Source organism: Haplochromis burtoni, unplaced genomic scaffold (assembly GCF_018398535.1).
Source record: "Haplochromis burtoni strain Fernald_Lab_line unplaced genomic scaffold, NCSU_Asbu1 Contig_227, whole genome shotgun sequence".
Classification (NCBI taxonomy): domain Eukaryota; kingdom Metazoa; phylum Chordata; class Actinopteri; order Cichliformes; family Cichlidae; genus Haplochromis; species Haplochromis burtoni.
This window is the reverse complement of record NW_024582588.1, coordinates 862,905-867,996: the sequence shown is the minus strand read 5'-3', so window position 1 is coordinate 867,996 and position 5,092 is coordinate 862,905. Positions and strand designations below refer to the sequence as shown.

The window sequence follows — 5,092 nt, the reverse complement described above, 5'->3', positions numbered from 1 at the left end:
GTTTGTTTGTTTGTTTGTTTGTTTGTTTGTTTGTTTGTTTGTTTGTTTGTTTGTTTGTTTGTTTGTTTGTTTGTTTGTTTGAGGTGTGTGTTTATGCAACACTGTCTTTGGAACAAAATCATGGTCCCCCATGGTACCTAAGCCTACCTCAAAGTATGAACAAGAGACAAATAACTGAAGTCTAACTGACTCAGATATTGCCCAGATTAACAAGGTCCACGTCAAGTTTTCAGGAAACAGGACATACTGATGAGTAGTGGGATAGGGATACTGGAACAAACCATACATAACTGATAACACAGAATGAATTGGTTGTTACTATGCCAGCAAACCCACTGAGGGAGGTTATTTACAACGCATATGGGAACTGTGGATGAAGTGAGAACCAGCATTCCTCACTGCCACCTGCTCCTGGATCACTGTTTGGTTAAAAATAACCAAACAGCGTCAATCAGTCCAACTCAGTGTGTTCCTTCTTCCTAATGTTGTTCTCACTTGGTATTACTAGGTCTATCACTACAGCCGTCTTATTCTGCATGTCTACCACTACTATGTCCAGTGGTTAGCCACCACCATTTTGTCCGCCTGTATCTGGAAGTCCCACGGGATCTTAGTTCGGCAATTCTCCACTACCCCTGGGGTGTCTCACATTTTGACCTCGGGACTTCCAGGCCATATTTGGCACAGACACTTCTGTATACTATGCCGACCACTTGGTTATGTCATTCCATGTATGTTCCTGCCTGCTAGCATCTTGCGCCCTGCTGTTATGTGCTGGATTGTCTCAGGAGCATCTTTACACAGCCTGCACCTGGGTTCTTGCCTGGTGTGATAGACCCCAGCCTCTATGGATCTTGTGCTCAGAACTTGTTCCTCTCCTGCCATGATTAGTGCCTCTGTGCACTACCTGGAGTGATGTCTCCTTCACTCCAGGCATACAGCTTGATTTCGTCTAGCACTCCAGCTTTGTCCAGCCACTGGTGGGATTTCTGGATGTCAGCCAATTCCTCTATCTGCCGGTGGTACATACTGTGCAGGGGTCTATCCTTCCATGATGGTTCCTCCTCTTTAGGGATGGGTATCGAAAACCGGTGCTTGTTGAGAACCGGTTCCCACTGTTTCAATTCCTTGGAATAGTTTGCCATTTTTGCAAACGATTAAATAAATAAATAAATAAATAAATAGAAGTAAATAAATATAGGCTTTTTTATAGTCCATCCAGGTAGTGCACAGGTTGGTCTGGTTTTATGGTCTCGAGTGACTGCTTTATCTACCAGTAGATATAGCTTTGCCCCTCTGGTTTTTCTGTCTATTACTTTCTGAGCCATATAGCTGTTCATCTTAGCTGCTACAATGACAGGATCTTTCATGTAGTGTTGAAGCAGGTCTTTAGGGTTTAGGACTGTCCTGCCTTCACTTAGCCAGTCTGGGTATGTCTCATCCATTAACAGCTGGTTCATTTGTGCTGCCAGGTGCAGTTAACTTCTTTAAACCGTAGATGTACATGTAAGAACTGTCCAACTCTTCAAGCTGTCCAGCTCTTCATGCTTGAGTCTATTTCTTGGATGTCTTCTCATTATGATGGTTACTTAATCCTGTTTAGGGAGGTTACTTTAGTCTGTTATTAGCTCCACGGGCCACTGAGCATTGTTATTATAAGTTGCCGCCGTCTCCGATATGCTCTGTCACCACCCTTGGTGGGGCTGTTCTCATATTGTTCCCCTGCCACTGAGAGCACATCTTGGATGGTTCAGTGGAGTACAGCTGGTTTATGCTCCTGGCTCCTGGAAACAGCCTACATACCAAATGAAAAGGATGGGCATGGCTCCAGACAGTTCTGTGATATAAAGGTCATTTGAGGTCAGCTTCAGTCTGAGATTTGATTTAGCATTCAACATGCTTGTCACAAATGGAAAAAGAAAGTGCATGGCTTTCCCTAAAGTATTTACTGGGCAGCTGTGTCCAAAAGTCCAACCATGTCTGATTTCTGAAAGGGGACTTCAGTGTCTCGTCACAAGACAGTTCTATTAAACTCTCCTGCTGAACAACTGTAAAATCTTCAGACATGTCAGATGCTTTGATGCTGATGCCGTTTCTCATCCAGCTATTCACTTCTGCTGTCCCTGGAAAATATTTACTGAACTGTTGTCTGAAAGAGACAAAGAATGCAACAATGTTGTCTATGACTCCATTGGCAAGGTTTAGGTTGTTGTCAGACAGGAAACTCTTCAAACTGGGGACAGCTGCCTTTTGCTGCTCTACACACCCCAGTTCCTGCATCCTACTTAAATTCAGATATTCAAATAACCTGTCTTAGGAAATCAGCCACAACCATCTGCGCCCATGGCCTATGGATCACCTTGAACTTAAAAGACTGGAGAGCCTGATATCACTGGTTGATCCAGGTATTGGCATTCTTCATGCGATGGAGTGAATTCAGCCGGGATCTGAACAGAGGGTAAAAGGGTTGCCCAGGAGGCAATAACGAAGATAGTCGACTGCCCATTGCATGGCCAAGCACTCCTTTTCCACTGTACTGCCCCCAGCCCCTTATTCAGGCATCAGTAGGCAGAATGAAAGGTAGGGAAACATTAGGACTGTGGAGCAGGCGTTCCCCATAAAGAGCCTTCTTTACTTGCACAAACCCTGCCTGCCACTGCTCTGTTCACTGGACCAGATCTGTGAGGGGCTGGTCAACTAAGTCGGGCATGAACCACCAGTAGTAACCAGCCAGCCCCAAGAGCCATCTCACCTCTTTTTTGGTCTTGGGATGCAGGCAGAATGTGAAGGCTGCTGTTATTTCTATCTGAGGGTGTATCTGACCCCTTCTTAAGTGGTACTCCAGATACTGTACATCTGGTCGTCCTACTGCACTCTTCTTTGGGTTGGCTGCGAGCCTCAGAGACTCCAGGACTGTGGCTACTCACATACTCTGGTCAGATTCCACTGGTGATGATAACGTCATCCAAGTAGATGGAAGGATATGCAGCATGACACAACAGCCATAAGGCATTGAAGGGTGGTTGGGGCTTCAAACGAGCCGAACAGAACTGTGACTTATTTTTACAAACCGTACAGAGTGCAGAAGGCTGGTTTTTCCTTGAACTATAGAGGCAAGGTAATCTACCAGTAGTCCTTAGTTAAATCCAATGTTGTGAAAAAACAAGCAGTGCCAAACCGATCCAGGACCTGGGGCATGGAGTAAACGTCAAACTGTGACACTGTCACTGGCTGCAGCTGCTGTCATTGCTGTAGTAAGGACCCAAATGCAGACATTCTGAGGGCAAAACTAGGTTTTAAGGCTATTGAGGCTAAATAAAGATGCAAAACAATGACAAGAGGTCACTAGGAAACATTAACTGGGCATGAACTAAATCATTAAGGATGTGACACATGAAGCAAGGAACATGAAACTAGAAACATGAAAACCTGGAACACGTGAGGAAGATGAACAGATGATCTGACAAAGGGGTGAGGAAGACAGAGACAATATATATCACTGGGTGATGAGGGAAGTGGAAATACATGGGAACACAACAGGAACAAATTAGACATAATGAGACAGGGGAAGCATTACTGCACACATTTAGCACAGGACGAGTGACTGTCAAAATAAAACAGGAAGTACATGAACGCACGAACATTGACAAGGACACACAAGCTTGACAGTAGAAATGGGGATCTACAAAACATGGAGGCATATAACAGACTCGGGGAGACAAAGGATGAAACACAAGGTGAGGAAAATGGGAACAGGTGAGGGAGATGAAACACAGAGACACAATTAAGGAACCGAGAAACAAATAGGGAACACAAACATGAGACGGAGAGGGAATAAACAGAGACATGACAGGGAAAACATACACATAGGACATCACAGACTCTCAGAGGAGACACAGGGATGAGACAAAGTGTTAGGTGCGGCTGTGTGCAGGCAGGAATAGGACCCAAGGTGCAGACTTCGGAGACAGACGTGAACTCAAAAAGGCTTTAATTAAGTACTCAAAATATAACATAACTGAAAAAGGCTCAAAACAAACTTAAACCAGAGCAATGACAGAACACACAGCAAAGTAAACGGTAGATCGCGACACAGACACCAAGAAACACAGGGCTTAAATACACAGAGGGAGCAATCAGGGAATGGGTAACAGGAGGGAAACACAGCTAGGGCAAATCAGGCCTAACGAGACAAGGGGGAAGCAAAACCAGACACATTAACATCAGACATGGACTTTCAAAGTAAAACAGGAAACATAACACAGACTCACGGGCAGGCACTATAACAAAAGGGAACAGAGACGTGGGAACAGGGCAGACACAAACACTGACTGAACACGGGGATATAAGAACTTAAGATACACATAGACACGAACTAGACAAGGGGATGCAGGTGAAAGGGGAGACAGAGCAACTAAAGAAGACAGAGACATAAGCCATTAGATAGAACTCAAAGAAACCAAAAACTAGACAGTATAAATAATATAAACTCAAAAGCCCTGGGTCGACGACCCAGGCATCCTAACACAAAGACATGAAAACATGAACCAGAAATAAAAATAATCTCTGAGGGATGAAAGAACTAACTCAAAACTAATCTGTATAAACTTGAACTTAAAACATCTTCATGATGCAACGGAAAGAATCACGAATACAAAATAAACTAAAAATGCTGGGTCAAAGACCCAACACCCTGACTGACACCTCATTCACCTACCAGTAGTCTACACAGAACTGTATAGACGTATCTGTCTTCACCACAAGAACTATGGGGGCTACACAACATGCTATGTGACTTGTTTTACTCCCAATTTTAGCATTTCAGCCAATTCTTTCTGACACTTTGGCTAGCAGGCTAAAAAATTCCAAGAAACTGAACTACTGGAACCAATTCTCGATTTCCATCCCTACGGATGGGATGGGATGGGATGGGATGGGATGGGATGGGATGGGATGGGATGGATGGATGGATGGATGGATGGATGGATGGATGGATGGATGGATGGATGGATAGATAGATAGATAGATAGATAGATAGATAGATAGATAGATAGATAGATAGATAGATAGATAGATAGATAGATAGATAGAT

At 44.0% G+C, this 5,092-nt stretch overlaps 1 protein-coding gene across 1 annotated transcript in view; it reads right to left on the bottom strand.

Annotated features, from left to right (window-relative positions):
* ngef (neuronal guanine nucleotide exchange factor) overlaps positions 1-5,092 on the bottom strand; it is a 49,005-nt gene that overhangs the window by 20,019 nt on the left and 23,894 nt on the right. The gene's annotated exons all lie outside the window — the stretch shown is intronic.